Source organism: Stenella coeruleoalba (genome assembly GCF_951394435.1).
Source record: "Stenella coeruleoalba genome assembly, chromosome: 6".
Taxonomy (NCBI): Eukaryota; Metazoa; Chordata; class Mammalia; order Artiodactyla; family Delphinidae; genus Stenella; species Stenella coeruleoalba.
This window is the reverse complement of record NC_137151.1, coordinates 100,518,890-100,539,495: the sequence shown is the minus strand read 5'-3', so window position 1 is coordinate 100,539,495 and position 20,606 is coordinate 100,518,890.

Sequence of the window (20,606 nt, the reverse complement as noted above, 5' to 3'; positions counted from 1 at the left end):
GGTATCTTATAATGTGGTTCTGTAAGTTAATTTATAACAAAATCTAAGGTTTTATTAACACTCTTTTTGGGAATGGCTTTCTTCAATATCACCATTTTAATAATTACTGTCTTCCCTTTACAATTAAACTTATCTAATAATTATTTATTACCTACTGTATGCTTTAACTTTTAAAACAACTTCGGAAGGTAAATGTTTTTATATCCATTTTTCAAGCAAAAAAGTCGAAGCTAAAAGAATTTAGATAATTTCCACAAGGTCACACACACACACACACACATATACACACACACACACACACACACACACACACACACACACAGAGCTTTGATGAACAACCAGGACTAGACCATAGTGATACTAGTTCTACATACTTTCTTCTACACCATGCTTAATATTGCTTTGCAAATAATTTCATTAAGATTTTAATCCCACAGCTTGCAATTTATTACTTAAGAATGTCTTCACCTAAAATAGGTTGCATTTTAAGTGAAATACATGATTTAAGATAAAAGATTTAAATTGAAAAACATTATAAAGATGAGACCCCCCCAAAAAAATCATAGAAATTACTAGATTAATAGCAAAACAAAGGATTACTCAAACATAAAGAAAGGGAAAACTTATAAGTTAAAGAAACACTTCATTAATGATTCATCTTCTGAGACACAATCAAGTAGGAAAAATAATTTTACTTGATATGTATAAAAGGCACAGGAAATTCATTCTGAGAAAAGGAGTTTTAAAAATCTTGAGAAACTTAAAAATATTTTTGAGTATATAGCACAAAATAAACAGGTAAATAAATCAGTTAGGTTTCCTTTCTGTGAAGAAACTTTAGAAAAATTAATCTAAATATGTCCAAGAACAGGAAAAAATAATTGCCATTTAATTACAAAATTTGAAAAACATACTTAATAGCTGTTTCTTTTATCATTTACTAGTGCATGTGTACTGAATGAAAAATCTAAGCAAAACATTTATTGAAAATTACTAGGGAATTGGAATAAGAAATATTTAAAAAATTCACATTGTATCACCATAGCTCTTCACTTAGTAATGCATAATTATATCTTTGGCAAGCATTTTGCAATAAACCAACTGCTAGAGCACTTACTTGTCATCAAAGTTAGGTATGCCAGTACTGCTTAAAATAGTCCCATATGCTAAACTGTAGTTTAACTGGACTAAATTTAACTGATAGTTAAATTTGATAGTTTCCACCCTTCTAAGATATTAACTGACACCAACAATATGGCTTTAGTGTTTCAGAAATAGTCTCTACCTCTTATATAAAGGCATGGAAGACAAAATGCCCTCATTCAAGTGATGTAATGTTAAGAAGCCAGAAAATGTTGTGAATTTAGCAAGTTTACCTTCTTTATATTTATTCCTTCCCCAGCCACAATACTTTTTTTTCATTGTTCTACACCTTCATTTTTTCCCCTCTTTATTAAGCTACAATTGACATATAACATTGTGTACCTTTAAGGTGTACAATGCATTGATTTGATACACATATATTGCAAAATGATTACCATCATAGTATTAGATAACACCTCCGTCATGTCATGTAATTACCCTCTCTTGTTTGTCATGAGAACATTTAAGGTCAATTCTCTTAGCATTGTTTGGTAACTATCGATGTATAAGTACTAAGCATCTTCTGTCAAATTTATCACTAAATATTTCATATTTACTAATGCTATTGTCATTGGGATTGTTATTTTCATTTTTACTTGTCAGGGAGGAATAAATTTTCCTCCATCCTTCTAAGTTCTTCTGACACGAAACCGATTAATGGGAGAAAATTAAACAAAAGTTTATTAACATGTACACATGGGAGAGGCCCAGGATAACTGAATAACTGGCCAAAATGCACTGGCTGAATCATTCACCTTAAATATCTTCAGCTAAAGACAAAAGAGGATGGTTGGGATAGTGGTTTAGGACTTCAAAGGTGAGGAAGGCAACTGACATGAAAAATGGAAAATCAAATATTTGGTGAGCAAATGTTTGCTGGACATACAGCATGGCACTAAATGGCAATGTTAAAGGACCAAGAACTGTCTTCCTACTTCTCCATTCCTTCAGCAGTGTCCTGGAAACCAATTAGAAAAAACCACTTTCAGGAAGTCTGACTCTGTATACTTAGGGAAAAGGAGAAGGAGAAGGGGAGAGAGGAACAGGCAGAGAAAAAAATGGTTTGTGAATAACTGAAATATGGTAATAGGATTTCTATACTCTTCACTTATTCTATATGGGGCTTGATCAATTGGTAGCCTCAGTGCATAAAATTATCTCATACTTAAGGAACAATATTGGAGCTGGAGTGAAAAAAGAAGTCAGCTCATTTGGGAGGGTGTGTGAAATGCTGTTGATTATCTTTCCCTTTTCTGGTCTCAAAGGTGAAGTTATCACTTTGCCTTTAATAGGTATCATCCCATTTAAAAAAATCAATAACAGGTGTCAATATGGTTCCACGTCTTTGGGGGAGAAGGAAGAGTGATTGTATAGACAGTACATCCACTTATGGGCACTGTAGCAACAGTTTTCTTTCAAAGCAGAAAGTTACTCATAAAAGAATTTTCTTTGCAGTGTGTAGGAGAGTAAAGTAAAATTTGAGCAGCTTGAATCTGATTCATATATATCTGAGTTTTCTGAGTCATTTGGTAAAGGAGTCTGGACAATATTGCTTTTATAGGGAGGGCTGAGGAGCTTGAAAAAATTCACCCCTAGGGAAGCAGTAGCTGGCCCATAAAGAAGCCAGAGGGGAGACACTGTTATGAAAGTTGTGCCTGACGAGGGCACTGGGAGTTGCCTCAAGTGACCTCAAGGGACTTAGGTCTGGATCCAATGGAGAGCAAAGATGCTGTGAGTGAAAAGGAACCAGACTTTCATTAAAAACTCTCTTAGGCCTTGTGCTGCTGGTAGCCATGCCAGAGTTATCCTATTGACAGAATGTGGTGGAACCCAGGAAAGAGCCTGAGACTGGCTGTGGAACTCAAAAAGCCTGGCTTGGGCTTCCCTGGTGGCACAGTGTTTGAGAGTCTGCCTGCCGATGCAGGGGACACGGGTTCGTGCCCCGGTCCGGGAAGATCCCACATGCCGCGGAGCGGCTGGGCCTGTGAGCCATGGCTGCTGGGCCTGCGTGTGCGGAGCCTGTGCTCCGCAACGGGAGAGGCCGCAGCAGTGAGAGGCCCGCGTACCCCTCAAAAAAAAAAAAAAAACCCTGGCTACTGCAAAGATCCTCAGAAATGATTGGGAAATGATTGGTAGAGGTGGAAGACTATAAGAAAGTCAGCATCTGAGCAAGATGAATTATTATTTAAATTAACCTATTATAAATAGGTTAATTATAATTAATTAACCTTTTATTTAAATTATTTCCTATTATAATGGGAAAGTAGGCAGGACCTCTGTGTGTAGATGCAGTTGGGTGGGAGATGTGACAGTGGGAGTCTGCAGAAGCTGTCTTCAGCTTGCTTCCACTTCCCTGGGAAGATAGGAGATTAGGTTATCATTGGAAAGGGGATTGAGATGCTGGAGGAATGAGAAGAGAGGAAAAGTCACTCATGGGAGAAGAAGAAGAAGTCAGGAAAATGTCGTCTGATTCCTGGGTAGCACTAAGGACCCACCTGAGGTTAGTGATCCGAAATGAAAAGTGAGCCTGCCGGCAGGTTGTAACTCTTCCCACCAATTCTGGGCTCTGCTGTGCCCTTACTGATGGAGGAGTGAAAGGGGTAGTTCCCAGAAGCACATGGGACTTGGAGACCTCTCTTCATACCTAGTAGGATCCTATAGTAGGGAATCCTGTTTGCAGGCATTGACCAGCACCTCAAGGATATCACGGCCAAAGTCTCTGCAATTCTTTTGATTGGTCTCAATAAGGTTGCTATTCTTCCAGCCCTCATGTCTGAGTTCTAGGTAAGAGGAATGAAAAAGGCATATGAAAGAAATGACTGTCCACCAATTAGGAACAAAAAGAAGTAATTAATGAGAAAGATATCCATTGCAACACTCATTCAATAAGCATTTACTGAATACCTATGTGTGTCAGTCAAATTGGGCATAAGGATCCAAAGGAGAACACGACAGGCAAGGTGTCTGTTCCCACAGAGCTTCTACTCTACTGGAGAGACACAGAAAATGAATAAACTGAACAAATACAGGTGACCCTTAAATAACGTGGGCTTGAACTGTGTGGATCCACTCATACACAGATTTTTTTCAATAAATATAGTACCTTATTTTCATTTTACATAACCCTGAGGCTAGATTATAAATGTGTACTATAGAATATATATGAATGCAAAGTATTTCTGATCCATCTTCCTGATGGCTATTTCTCATCATCTCTCTGTTACGTCAAGTGTCTAGCAATGGCTGTAGTTTTGTCACAGCTTCTGCTCCCATTGTGGTTCCAGATCTTTGCCAACAACTTCAGCTGTTAACTCTGTTAACACTTCCTGAATTCCTCCCACGTTTGGAATAGTAGTAGTTTCCTGATATTACCAAATGTTGGGTTGCCTTACTACATCTTGATTGGCTTTTCACCTTTTCCAATGTCATCATAACTATTTCCTCATATTAAATTCTCTCTATTGAAGTATCTGGTTGGGTTGTTTTCTTGATTGAAACATGAATGAAACACAATTTGCTGAGGAGAAATCTGTCATATAAAGAACTGGTTCCCAGAAGAGAAAGTCCAATAGGAGCTAGTCACTTCAGGAAACCACTAAGGTGGGGAAACTAGTAGTGCTAATAGTTTATGAAGAGAGACTACATGGTTGGATTTAGTTTCAACACATTTTAGGAAGTCTGCCTGAAATAAAAGAAGGCAGAAGGAGCACCTTCCTTTCAAAATGTGGTTTCTGTCCTCAAAAATTCAGAACTATTACTGAGAAACACTCAAAAATTGGGCAATGCTGGGCTGGAGACATTTGTAGTGAGCACCTACACCTCATGTGGCTAAAACGAAGGTGAGGCAAGTGAGGCACTTTTTTGGGAGAAGAATATAAAGGGGCACCAAAAAATCAGTAAGCAAGCTCAATAATATTAATGCAAAAATCCACAATAAAGAAAATACCAAATTTTAATGAAGGCAAGGTCCAACCCTATACTTAGATGACTCATCTCACCCACTTCATTCCATCCCAGCTCAATTGGATGAGAAGATACTGGGAATGTTGGAACACAAGAAGAGGTGTTCCTGCAAAGTCAGAGTTGAAGGTGTTGGAGTGATGCCCAGACCTGTTTGAAGATATTGCCCAACTGCTGGTGGCTTTCCAGGAAATTAGAGGTGGCACGCCATGGGGGTTCCAGTCTTCTAAGGAGGGATGATGCCCAGCTGGTGACGGTAACTTGAGGGGGCATTAAGAAACAGTTTCTGGCACTATGTGGGGAATATTTTTAGAAACTAGAAACTGGAGCCAGTTTTATTTATCAGGGTAAAGAGACTATCCTGGGGAAGAGTGATAGGAAGAAGAAGCAAAACGGAAATAAGAGTGTCTTTTCTCCCTTCTCCAGTCTTCAAGCCCCTTTTAATAATTCTAATTAGTATATTCCGGCTGGGAGACATCTGAAAAATTAGAAATATGGTTTTTAGAGTCCTGGATTCAGCACCATAAAGCAACATATAGAAAGGTAGGTTTGGAGAGGAGAATCAATAATTTAATGACTAACACTTTGAGCCTGGCAGTGTGTGCTGCTTTCATCAATGGAATGTGGGTGGAAATGGCATATCAAAATGAATTTCTTCTCCTTCCTGGCAAAGCCACATATGGTTGTTATGGACTAATTGAGAAAAACTTTACCTAAGGCTGAATTATTAAAAATGTGATAATTTTCTTGAAGTCACTGATGCTTATTGATGTTTATTCATTGCTTTTTTTAAAAAAAATGTATTCGCTTTTTAGATTCAAAGTGCAAAGATGAAAATTTGATGAAAATATTTGTCTATCTACCTATCTATCTAATCTCAGCTTCTCACACCCAGCTGCCCTGAAAGCAGTGATTGCTATTTTTCTACCTCTCTTGGGGAAGAAATAAATAATGTGAAGAAATGATGCTGATCATTGCTCAGGGATCTTCAACAAGGTGAGAGCTGGATTTGTCTGGGAATAACTAAGAAAGTCCTTCTTTCTGCAGGTTCCAAGTACAGTCAATTTAATGAACCAAATCAGTGATTTATCTAAGGAGACTTATAAACATTGACTTTATTGTGATAGCAGAGGTAGTTTGTTTTCTAAAACTGAAAAGTCAGGAGACATGATGAGTAAGTTCTTTTAGATGAGCCTTTCCAAATCCCAGAGCTTTAAAATGAGCCATTTTATGATACATGTTAGGGAATGTCATTTTAAATTAAATTGTTGGCTTCTGTGCCTACCTTTCAGTGAAAAAAACCCACCAGTCCCTAATGGATTTTCTGTGAGAGGCAGCAATACTAGGAAGGTCCTCAGGAGTTTTCTCCAAACATAGCAAATGCCAAGACAAAACAGTGATCGAGTAACTTCTATAAGGGCTTGTGACATTATTTGCTTTTCTTAGATTGTGCTCTTTCTGTAAGGAAGCAAAATTCACATCGTTTTTATTTTGTGATGGCCAGAGGGGCTGGAAAACAGATCATTGATTTGACACACTATTTCCTAGAATATGTTCTACATTTAAACAGTAAGACAGCTCAGTTCTGCAGATAGTATGTGACCTTTGTGGCCGGAGTTCAAATGAGGGTAAAAAGAGCAGTTCTCCTTCTTAGCTCATGAAGATGCAATGATTACTGTTGCAGGCAGAATAGAAGATCATAGTAACTGGATGGTTTTACTTGGTTTTATTCTCTTATTCTTTTGAAAAGAACAAAAGGTCTTCCACGGTATCTACCACATCTTGCTACTCTCAAATTCATAAGGATAAATAACCCCAGTGATCAGGAAAAAAGATAATATTTTGTGCAAATAACAATGAAGAAACTCTCAAACAAATTCCTGCAGCACTACATATACATTAATGAAAAAGAGGCAAGAAACAGAGGAATCTAGAAAACTTTGCTCTGAAAATCGTGTACCAGAGGCCAGGACAGCTTACGTGAGCCTATAAGGTCAGTGGGTTAAACACATAAAGGACTACCCAGATGATGAGAGAAAGGCCGGGAAGCAGCATGGTCCAGCTCAGTGTTCAACTCAGTTCATGGATTCATCCTTGTGGCCAAAAGTGCCCAGGCCTTTAACAAAAGTCAAAATCAGAAATGACAAGTGTTTTCCTCTCTGCGTCACTTTATTTTCTGATTTTTATAATTTATGCAAAGAGGAATAGATAAGATGATTTTTTTTTTCAGGCAAGGCATGATCTTGAGAAAACTTGCCATATGCCGGCCAGGTGGCTGGAGTTAATTTTAGATGTCGCACTTTGGTCAGAACCTCAGAGCCATGCTGACATTCCAGAGGATGTGTAGATCTTAGAGGACAGGAAGTCAGCTCTCCCTCAATGTTACCAGTCGCTGGTGTTTGAGGCAGTAAACCACTGTATGCCTTTCACCTCATTGGTAGATTAGAAACTGCATCATCTTCAGCCGTAGGAATTAATAAGGAGCATAAATCCAGTCACTCTTTGGAGAATGCTACTGAAGATTTTCTACTTCACACACACACACACACACACACACACACACACACAATATGGACTTGTTGCAAATCTACTTAATTTATCTCAGTGCCCAAGACCTTCAAATATTGACCCACCACAGAGAAGAACCCATGAAATTATTTTGGAGGGTTTCAGCACTTCAAAGATATGGAAACTTTGGTTTTATTGTTTGGGTCTTTATTAAAGAAATTTGAGATACTGTGCCTTGCTGTTTCCCTGTAATCTTTAGGGAATAGTTCAATTAGAGTGTGAGAGTGGGCAAAAAATGAGAGAATGAATGAGGGGAAAAGAGGGACAAATCTTGGTGGGTAAAATAGGGAAGTGTTGTCTGACATTTTCGTCTGATGAAAGACTTTCCTTTTTTCCTTTTCTGACTTTCTCTCCTTTTGAACATGAAATTAAACAAAAACAAAAACTTTATCTCTTTCCTTAATTGACCTACTGAAGATAAAATTTGTTTCCTTTAAAAAGTACCTCTTGTAGGGAAATATAAATTAAACTTTCAGTGGTTTGGAACAATTAACTCACCATTTGGAAGATAAATTATATGCCTGCCTGACCAAAAAATGTGCCTTTTGATCTGAGGAGCAAGATATGTAAAGTTTGAGTCTGCCTAACTGTGATGACAAGTGAGATTTCTCTCAGGCAAAAAAATATAGAAAAAAACAAGTGCAAGAATAAAAATACACTCAGAATACTTTTCCTCCAATCAGAGAGCAGAGAAAACCACATTAACAATTGCTTATTGAAATACATTTTGTTTTCCCTGACAGTTAATACCAAATAAAATCAACCAGGGGAGAGAAAATAAGAAAAGTTTTAATAAAGTGAAAATATGACAAGAGCACAGGTTAAAATAATATTTTGTTTTCACAAATAGATGCTGTATTAGCACCTAGGGCTACTGTAACAAGATGCTACAAACTAGGTGGTTTAAACAACAGAAAGTTATTGTCTCACAGTTCTTGAAATTAGAAGCCCAAGATCAAGGTGTCAGCAGAGTTGGTTTCTTCTGAAGGCTATGAGGGCAAAACTGTCCCATGCCTCCCTCCTAGTCTCTGGTGGTTTGCTGGTAATCTTCAGCATTTCTTGACTAGTAGACCCAACACTCCTATCTCTGCCTCCATCTTTACATGGTGTTCTCCCTATGTGTGTGTCTGCCACTGAGTCCAAATTTCCCCTTTAATAACAACACCAATCATATTATATTAGAGCTCACCCTAATGGCTTCATTTTAACTTGTCTGTCAAGACCCTATTTCCAAATAAGTATATTCACAGGTACTGAGAGTTAGGACTTCAACATCTTTTGAGAGAACGTAATTCAACCAAAAAGACACATTACTGCTTATTCATAGTGAAACACTCACTCTAAGAGTCAACCAATTTGCTAATTTAACTAATTTATTAATTTTTAGTTAAGCCTTTAACAGACCTTCAGATGGTCAGGGAGAGAATCTTGAGTGATAAGAAGGCTTTGCAATAGAAAACCCTTCAGCATTTGATTATTGAGAGATGTGTGTTTCTCTGTGCTTGCTTAAATACCTGTAAGTTGACAGTTTTTCTCTTCAGGCAGTGGCATCAAAGAGGATTGTGAGCTCTTAGAGACCACAAGCCCCAACACAGACAGCAGGCATATTATGTAGCCTGATGTGTTCAACAGAGGACGGGGAGACCACTACAGCTTGGAGAATGATTGAGTCTTTAAGTCATCTGCACTGCATAATAAAAACTGCTGAAAGGGGCACAGAAACATTTATTTTCAGGGTCCAACTCCTTAGACTTTTTGAGGGGGTAAAAAAAAAAAAAAGTGTTCTTCTGTTGTTTCAGCTCTTTCTCCAGGAAGAAAATACTGAACATTTTACAAACTATAGATGAGTCAAAAAATAGATTGTCTCTGAAGACTGTCAGTAGACCTCTGTGCTCCTGACAGGTGAGATAGACCTTTGTCACCATCCTCCAACAGGAAACTATCCTCAGGTTTTGTCTATGGCATTCATTTTCAAAATGTAGTCTCTGGACCAACAGCATCATCATCACCCGGGAACTTGTTAGAAATACAAATCCTTGGGCCCAACCCCAGACCCAGTAAATCAAAACCTCTGAGAGTGAGGCTGGTTTTAACAAGCTTTCAGGAGATTCTGAAGCTCCCTCAAGCTTGAGAACCATTAGTCTTCACTAAAGTGAATATATTGCCGGCCAATATAATTGAAACCAAAACTATCAGATTTTCGGTCATAATCTGTATTTAGGGTTTACTTTAAACTGTATGTTTGGAGTTATTGGCTATTCTTGCTCTTCTGAAATATTTCTTTGCTAATAAAATTTTAGGACTTTTTCTGATATAAAAGCAGTAAGTGCCAGAATATTTTAGTGTCACATGTTCAAACTGGGGAGGAGAGAACACTCTCAAATGCAACCGTTGCTGAGAAAGATTTCAGACATATCATCAGTCTTGTTCATCTCATTCAGATTAGAGAAATCTTCTCATAGGATTGCAGAACTGATTTACTCTGAGTGTCTTGCTTTAAAGTTTTTTTTTAAACACGAATGCCATCCCAGACCTGCTGAATCAGAATCTTTGTTCTTAGGGGTCCAGGTAGTGTATAATCAAAAACATCCTCAGATGATCCCACTGAACACATGTTATAAACCATACAACAAACTTTGCAAATTTTATCCGTGACATCCTTTGAGGGGTGATTATTTTTAACATGAAGACATCTGGTCTACCGTAACCACCTGAGAAAGTAATTAACCATTTTAAAATAAATAAACCCATTTTTTATACCTCATGGAGACTACCACATGGAGAAAGAGGAGTCCCAGCTGAAGGCACTGGGAAGGAGCCTAACCTAGCCTAATCTGGAGGGTTTAGCTGCATCTTGAATGTAATAGCTCCCATTGAGTACATACCATAGGCCAGAGGCTCAATTTACATTATCTTAATAAATATTTTCTCTTATACTTCCAACCACCCTAAAAGATGATTACTATTAGCCCCATTTCTAGACTAGGAAACTGAAAGGTAAGTGATTTGTCCAACACTGCAAAGCTAGTAAGTGGAAGAGCTGAATTGAAGTTGGATCTCTCTCAAGTTTGGCTATTATTTCTCTACTGCTGCCATACACAGAAGTGGCAGGCACTGGGAATTTAATACCAATTTGTAGAGTATTTCAACAAGACAATCTGACAAAACATAACAGGAAATCCAGGGGCAAGCAGCTGGCACCAGTGACACAGGTCAAGAAGCAGCACATGCTGGATGCAACCCAAACACCCAACAATAGAAGGACAATGAAAAATAAAAGTGACTTAACATTTGTTGAACTTTTTACTATGTACTAGGCTCTATTCAGACACTTTACCTGTTTTAACTTATTTAATCCTTGTAACAAATCTATATGGTAAACATTATTCTTCTCTCAGTTTACAGAGATGTTAAGGAGCTTGTGCAAGGTCACTGAGATTTGACTCAGGCACTCTGGTTTCAGATAATGCTCTTAGCCATTATGGAAGTTAGGATGTATCATGATGATGATAGTACCACATGGTAATGTATATAAGAATTATAAACATGTAGACTACACCAACAAATGTGTGTGGATAATATTACATACCAATTCAAAACTATTGAATAATTTGTTCAATTGCATGCTACAATAAGTATAAGACATTTAACATGTATTTTACACTATACATAGAGAATTCTAAAGATGCTACCAGAAAACTACTAGAACTAATCAATGAACTTGGTAAAGTAGCAGGATACAAAATTAATGCACAGAAATCTCTTACATTCCTATACACTAATGATGAAAAATCTGAAAGTAAAATTAAGGAAACACTCCCATTTACCACTGCAACAAAAAGAATAAAATACCTAGGAATAAATCTACCTAAGGAGACAAAAGACCTGTATGCAGAAAACTATGACACTGATGAAAGAAATTAAAGATGATACAAAGAGATGGAGAGATATACCAAGTTGTTGGATTGGAAGAATCAACATTGTGAAAATGACTCTACTACCCAAAGCAATCTACAGATTCAATGCTATCCCTATCAAACTACCACTGGCATTTTTCACAGAACTAGAACAAAAATTTCACAATTTGTATGGAACACAAAACACCCCGAATAGCCAAAGCAATCTTGAGAAAGAAAAACGAAGCTGGAGGAATCAGGCTCCCTGACTTCAGACTATACTACAAAGCTACAGTAGTCAAGACAGTATGGTACTGGCACAAAAATAGAAATATAGATCAATGGAACAGGATAGAAAGCCCAGAGTTAAACCCATGCACACATGGTCACCTTATCTTTGATAAAGGAGATGAGAATATAGAATGGAGAAAAGACAGCCTCTTCAATAAGTCATGCTGGGAAAACCGGACAGCTACAGGTAAAAGAATGAAATTAGAACATTCCCTGATACCATACACAAAAATAAACTCAAAATGGATTAAATACCTAAATGTAAGGCAAGACACTATAAAACTCTTAGAGGAAAACATAGGCAGAACACTCTATGACATAAATCACAGCAAGATCCTTTTTGACCCACCTCCTAAAGAAATGGAAATCAAAACAAAAATAAACAAATGGGACCTAATGAAACTTCAAAGCTTTTGCACAGCAAAGGAAACCATAAACAAGACCAAAAGACAACCCTCAGAATGGGAGAAAATATTTTCAAATGAAGCAACTGACAAAGGATTCATCTCCAAAATTTACAAGCAGCTCATGAAGCTCAATATCAAAAAAACAAGCAACTGAATCCAAAAATGGGCAGAAGACCTAAATAGACATTTCTCCAAAGAAGATATACAGATTGCCAACAAACACATGAAAGAATGCTCAACATCATTAATCATTAGAGAAATGCAAATCAAAACTACAATGAGATATCATCTCATACCAGTCAGAATGGCCATCATCAAAAAATCTGCAAACAATAAATGCTGGAGAGGGTGTGGAGAAAAGGGAACCCTCTTGCACTGTTAGTGAGAATGTAAATTGATACAGCCACTATGGACAACAGTATGGAGATTCCTTAAAAAAACTAAAAATAGAAATTCTATATGACCCAGCAATCCCACTACTGGGCATATACCCTGAGAAAACCATAATTCAAAAAGAGTCATGTACCACAATGTTCATTGCAGCTCTATTTACAATAACCAGGACATGGAAGCAACCTAAGTGTCCACTGACAGATGAAAGGATAAAGAAGATGTGGCACATATATACAATGGAATATTACTCAGCCATAAAGAGAAACGAAATTGGGTTATTTGTAGTGAGGTGGATGGACCTAGAGTCTGTCATACAGAGCGAAGTAAGTCAGAAAGAGAAAAAGAAATGCCGTATGCTAACACATGTATATGGAATCTAAAAAAAAAAAAAAGGTCATGAAGAACCTAGGGGCAGCATGGGATTAGAGACACAGACCTACTGGAGAATGGACTTGAGGACATGGGGAGGGGGAAGGGTAAGCTGGGACAAAGTGAGAGAGTGGCATGGACATATATACACTACCCAACATAAAATAGGTAGCTAGTGGGATGCAGCCGCATAGCACAGGGAGATCAGCTCGGTGCTTTATGACCACCTAGAGGGGCGGGATAGGGAGTGTGGGAGGGAGGGAGTCGCAAGAGGGAAGAGATATGGAGATATATATATGTATAGCTGGTTCACTTTGTTATAAAGCAGAAAGTAACACACCATTGTAAAGCAATTATACTCCAATAGAGATGTTAAAAAAAAAGCATTATATTTAAAGGGTAGTCTTTCAAAGGGCTATATTAGCTATCAATTCTTGTGTAAGAAATTAACCAAAATTTAGCAGCTTTTAACAACAAACATTTATCATCTCATATTTTCTGTGGATGGGGAATCTTGACATGACTCAGCTGGGTTCTCTGGCTTTGGGCTTTTCACAAGGCTGCCATCAAGATATTGGCCAGGGTTTCAGTCATCTCAAGGCTCCATTCAGGCAGGACCTGTTTTTAAGTTCACTCATGTGGCTCTTGAGTGGCCTCAGGTTCTCACTCACTGTTAGTCAGAGGCATCAATTCCTTGCTATTTGGGATAGGAGTGCTGACAACATGGCTACTTGCCCGAGAGAGAGAGAGGGGGGGGGAGAGAGAGAGAGAGAGAGAGAGAGAGAGAGAGAGAGAGAGAGAGAGAGAGAGACCATAGTCTTTTTGTGACCTAATCTCAAAAGCGACATACATATCACTTTCACCATATTCTATTTGTGAGTCACTAGGTCCAGCCCACTCTCAAGGGGAGGAGATTACATGAGAAATACCTGATTACAAGAGCTGGTGTTTACTGTGGGCCAAGTTAGATGTTTCCTACTACAAGCATAGATGTGTTTTGTTATTTCTAGCTTTTCATGACATCTTTTTTCAAGCCACTTTGGGGCATATTTCCCAAAACGTAATACTTTAAGCAAAGCTTTTGAATAGTTTTGAAGCTCTTGGAAATAAAACTAATATATACTGGTATATGATTTACAGCACTCCATAGTTGAAACACAGTTCACTTGTGTTACCTCACTTGGTGCTTGGAAGAGTTTTTTAATTGCAAACTCACACAAATTTTTCTTAAAGTCATGATGCCTCCCTTGTTACTTATTATGGGACCACTTAAAGAGGAAAATATAAGATTTCACAGATTGGCCCAACACTGAGCCCAGGGTCTTTTACAACAGGAGAAATAAAGATGAAGCTCAAGGAGTAGGAGGGAAAAAAAAGTAATTTGAGAGAATAGACACGTTTATGAATTCCAATCAGCCTGGTGGAAATATCTTATAGTCTCCTGGAAATACAGAACTGAAGCTGAGAGGTGAGAACTGAAGAGCTTTTTCTTACTTTATAATTTTGATTATAAAAGTAACAGGGCTTCCCTGGTGGCGCACTGGTTGAGAGTCCGCCTGCCGATGCAGGGGACATGGGTTCGTGCCCCGGTCTGGGAAGATCCCACATGCCGCAGAGCGGCTGGGCCCGTGAGCCATGGCCGCTGAGCCTGTGCGTCCGGAGACTGTGCTCCGCAACGGGAGAGGCCATGACAGTGAGAGGCCCATGTACAGCAAAAAAAAAAAAAAGTAACATACATTCATTGAAAAACTTTCAGACAATTTTTAAAAGCATGAAGAATAAAAATGTTATAGTCATACAGTCTAGAGATATAAGCTGTTAATATTTCCTAAGGCTCGTCGTAGAAATATATATTTGTGTATGCCAAAAAAAATGGTGTGCAAAGTCTGATGGTGATTCCATCTTCTAAAGGGTGTCAGCTGATTCACATTAGTATTAGGAGTGGGTGGGTAAATCTCTTCAGTTAGAGAGACTGCTGAGGTAGGAGTAGGAAAAGATGAAAATATCTACATCTCTGCCAGTTCTGTGCCATTGAAGGGTAGGGTCTGGGGTCAAGGGCACACCGTTCTGCAGGGAACATTAGAATGTTTACACAGGCAAAAGTAGTCCTAGAACTGAGAAGAGGCTGAGACTTTAATATGCTTTGTATCATAAAGTGAGAGGAATTGAGCTTGACCAGGGAGCATAAGAAAGGGGTACCCAAAATAGAGAAGTTTTAGACATCAAAGGAAGACTGAAGGACTTTCAAGGACATGTATATGCATATTCATTTTTTCTTTATTTCACTGATATTCTATTTTCTTTAATCTTCAGTAAAAAGTGGATGTGATTGTATATGTGTGATTGAAAAGGGCTCTTTTCCATATCTCAAGTGACATGATATAGAACAGGGATACCATGAAGAACAAAAAGAACTAACACTTTGCAAATTTAAATTAAAAATCAAGTCTATGGAGATAGCAGCTTAAAGAACTAGGATTCAAAGGCACAATATCTCTTCCCAAAGACTCTCCTTTTAGCAACCATATTGGTTTTTTTATTCTATACTACTGCTCCACTGATCCACCATGGAGATTTATATCTGGGTAAATTGAAGCAAAAACATTCAGAGGAGGCAAAACTATTAAGAGAAGAACCCACAGTGAAGCATTTGGAAATATCCACAGTAAAGAGATGGTCAACGAAATGGACAAAAAAAAAATAACAAAAAAAAAGTGAGTATTGCATAAGTGACTGGATGAAGAGTTTCAAGGATTGGAAAGTCAATAGTGTCAGGAGTTATCAGGGGTTTACACAAATGAAGATAACAACAAATCCCCTGGATCTGGCAAGAAGGGGGACAGATAATCTTAGAAAGAAAGCAATATGCAAGGAGGGAGGATGCAAGCTGAGAGCAAGCAAAACCTAGACTGAGGTTAAGAAGGAGACAAATGAATAAGGAGTGAAGGTAATAAGTGAATATTTATTAAGGAACAGGATATCCCCATGGCAGTCTCAAAATAACTCCCTGTAAGTTAATTAGTAATTATGGGGGTAAGGGGAGTAGTAAATTTACTGCAGATAAATCTGGAGTACATCAACAAATGATCCAAGTTAACCTTACCTAATGGGATACCATTTTTATAAAGACTGAATGACTTACAAACTATAATTATTCAGATTTTAGTATTTGGTAGTCACTTTCTTTAAAATGAATGGAGTGAGCCAATCACCTCAAGGAAAACATAGTATTTGCTGCCAGTGATAAAATTAGAACATTGGGGGCTTCCCTGGTGGCGCAGTGGTTGAGAGTCCGTCTGCCGATGCAGGGGACGCGGGTTCGTGCCCCAGTCCGGGAGGATCCCACATGCCGCGGAGCGGCTGGGCCCGTGAGCCATGGCCACTGAGCCTGCACATCCGGAGCCTGTGCTCTGCAACGGGAGAGGCCACAACAGTGAGAGCCCCGTGTGCCGCAAAAAAAAAAAAAAAAAAATATATATATATATATATATATATATATATATATATATAGAACATTGAAGCAAAAATTAGAAATTCAGGAAAATTCCATCTACCACCATAATTTTGATAGCTTCCCAGTCCTGAATAACTTCTTGATGAGATGGTGTTAATATTAAACAAATGTAATTTTTTGATATTGATAATGAAATTTGACATTTGGAAGATCTGCATAACCCCGGAAACCAATATTTTCCAAAATTACCAATGCCTGATGTTTCAAAATCTTGCATGGCTGCATAGTTCAGTGATATGGTTTCAGATTTCACATCGAAACTAATCTTTAGGTAACTACTTCTTATTCAGATGTGACGTAGTATCAAAGACAAATATCCACAATTATCTGAAAATCTATTGAAATGCAACGCAGTTTTAAAGCTGGTCAGTTTTAATTTCTCATACAGTAAACAGTGATAGATAGAACCAAAATGAACAAAATCTTTTTGGCCTCCTCAATAATCTTTAAGAGAATAAAGTCATCCTGAAACTGAAAAAGATACGTTGATTTTATTGGTGTGGTCATTTGATTCAACTCTGAGGAGATTTGCTGAGAAATTTTTAATCTAAATTGGTATAGTTGATTCTGAGGCTTTTCTGTCTTTTTCCATTGACTGGCAATGAATTGACTGGCAACAGAAGGCTTGCTATTTTCATGGAGTTTTTTAGAGATAAGTTGTAAAAATGTGTAATTTACATTCTGAATTTACATTTGAAAATCTGTAGCTTTTGAAATTCATCAAATTTGATCAGAACTTATTATGCCAAAATTGATTGAATCAAAACACATTTACAATTTTTGTTTTAGATTTTTGCTAAAAGAAGCTGTTCCACATTAGGTTAAAATGTCATTTCTAAATGTCCAGCCTTTAGTAACAATCATAATGTAATTACCTCAGTGAATTCATTTCTGCAGAGAAGGACCGATGGGTGATAAGCAACTATTAGCAATGGCATAACTAAATGATGGTAAAACTTTTGTTCTTTTTTCTAAAAAAAAAAGCTATTTCACAATAGTAATAGGTTTATGGGCACCAATTTCATAATGCAGTTCACCAGTACAGCAAAATGCTAATCAATATTCATCATTGCAAATTAGAAAAATAAAACAACTTTTATTACGAGTTAGAAGAAGAAAAAATTAAGATTAAAGGGACCTTAAGCAATTTTTTAAAGGCTCCTTATTTCTCCTATCATGAAATTCTACAAATTAGAATGGAAGTGCAAAAGATGTCATTTAGTCAGATGTGAAGTTCACCTTTTACAAATATGGAAACGAAGATGTGTGTAATAAAGTTGAGAGAAATTTAACACTTCTGAAAATCTTACCGTGAAATACACTGAATGTTTGGTAGTTAGGCTAAGAGGGCATTGTCAGAGGTCACCTGAGTGTGATTAACCATAAATATATTTATTTTTGTCTCACAGTATAGTACCTAGGTGAGTGTTTCTTGATGGTGGGCCACCACTGCCCCAGGCTGACTCTTAAGGACCGAGACCTTTTCCACTTTGTTATCATTTGGTGCTCAAAACTTTCTAACCTGGTGCACAAAACTTTCTTACATCTGTTGAATAACAGCTCATCAGGTCACCACAGAGTTTTTTATTCTGTAGTAACCATTGATATAAGTGCGCTGTCTGCCTGGTAGAATTCACCTACACCATTCAGTGTCATCTTGTCCATTCTTCTGCAAATGGTTTCTTTATCCAAATCCTAAATTATTCTCTCCTCATATTTTCTCTATCCTTCTTGTATTGTTCAAACTACCATATAATTTTCTCCTTAGCAGCGTATTTCAAATAGTTAAAAGACATAAATACATTTTACACATGAAAATCATCCTAACTTTGTTTGATTTCAATTTCTGAAATCAGAAATCCCAGGCAACTTTATAATTCTTTTCCAAAAATAGATGAAAAAACAGGCCAAGGAGTAATTGTCCTTTTTAAAAGAATAAACATTTTAAACACAATCTTTATACATATATATTTCCCCCCTCTGATTTTTCAGAATCTCCTAAACTATATCTGCCCCAACATCATTGTCCCAGTGCTCTATTGAATAATTTCCACAAATCCTTTTGCCAACGTTTTACAGCTGTTTGCATTACAGTTTACATTAAGAAGCAGCAAGAGCAGTATCTCACCAGCAGCTAAAATTCAATGTAAAAGGGAGAGGAAAAATGACTAGTGATCTCAGACTGTAATACTAATTGAGACGTAGGGAGACTAAATCCAGATGGGGACAAAACAGAATGGCACAGGCAGAAGAAGGCTGGCTGGAATCCCAGACAGTAACAGAGATCATTAGTGCTCACCACATGCATGTAATCTCCTCTTTCTGGGCACACTGCTGGATCCATGCTCCTCAAAGTGTGGTGCCTTGACAAGGTGTTACTCTATAAACTGTTATTAATCTGTGATGTTGTAAGGAGCTAAGACTAGTATATAAAGCAACTGTATCAGTAAGCACACAATTAAGTTCAGCTAATATTCTTTCCCTAGAAAAACTTTCTCAATGAAGGAAGCAATGTGTTGGTTTATATTCTTATTTAAATATCAAGGATTTAACAGAACAGTTACTTTGAGCAGCACTGCAGGAGAAAACATTCTCCAAATTCTCAGATCTTGTTGAGGACAACTGACTGGTTTTCACTAATGTAATATGAGCAGAAATAACATGAGTCAACTCCCAAACAGGATATTTGTAGTGGCCACTTGGTTGTGCCACCCGGATCTCCTTTTTCAGGATTGAAATACTCATCCTCCAGCCACTGTCGGTGCTGACAGCTCACAGTCCACTCCCAATGATTGCTTTTGCCTAAAGAGAGCTGATTTCCCTGCTCCTCCCCACCCACAGGGTGACATTGACTTCTTGGGTTACATTTATATTCAATGACTTATCAATTTATGCATATAAAGTCCTGGACTCTATTTGGACAACTCTGAGAGGCCATCCCAGCTCCAGAGCTCCCTGTGGGTCAGCTGAGGCCTTTGTTTTGACTACATCACAGCTCAGCTTCTCTCTCTGCCCAAGCAGGCTTCTTTCATTCTTTCACAGGTTTGATTCTAAGAGCACTCCCCCAAAATCTTCCTGAACACAAATCTTCATCCCAGAGAGTGTTTCCCAAGGAACCCACCCTGCCATAATGATGAAAAGCAGATCTGACCTCTTCTAACTATTTCTCTTCTCTGGGCTGACAGTCTTCTGAAGAAGATTTCACTGGAGACCTTAGAAGGTGGAGGAGTCATATGATGAGTCCTTGGTCCCTAAAGGATCCCCTAGAGCCTGAGCCTACTCATCAACAAATATCGGACCAGGATATGACAAAATTTGCCATTTATTTGTTAAGGACCTGAGATTCGTTATTATGTGTTAAAACAGTTAATCCACACAGACTAATATAAAACATAGATTATTGACTCATTTGTAACTAAATATTAAGTAGATTTTTTATCTTAGCCCCAAACTAGCATGTTTTCCCTCCATTTTTTTTTTTTTTGCCAGTCAATTGGGACTACTGACAAAAAGAGTATTTATTTAATTTTGTCAAGTGATCTTTCCTTTTCATCTTTACATTTAACTTTTCAGTTGCATAATGGTAATTCTTGAAGATATTATCCAAATTTGTTTAAAGAAATATGAGGAGGCAACAAATCAAAACTTTCTTTTGGAAATTTGAAAGGATTATGTAATTTTCTAATGGAACACCTCATACACAAATCATATGCAAAAGTAGTACACTTGAGTACATGGTCTCAACTTTAGACTTAAAAGCAATTATAAACCTATTACAGTCTAGATAGGTAAGACAAGTTGACATACAATTAAACTGTGCTAATATCCCAAGCTAATGTTTTTCTGATGAAATGGTGACTTGGATAAATTATTCTCTACCACTAAGAAAGGACCAAAGACATAGTTCAGTGAAAAATCACACATGGCAAATAAGAGTAGACTACGATTTAAAAAAAGGAAGCTGTATGCTTTAGCCAAAGAGTACAGAGCTATACACTACGGGTATGTGCTTTTTGTTGACTCATTAAAAGAAGGTACTAATATACACTCTAAGGAGTAATTAAA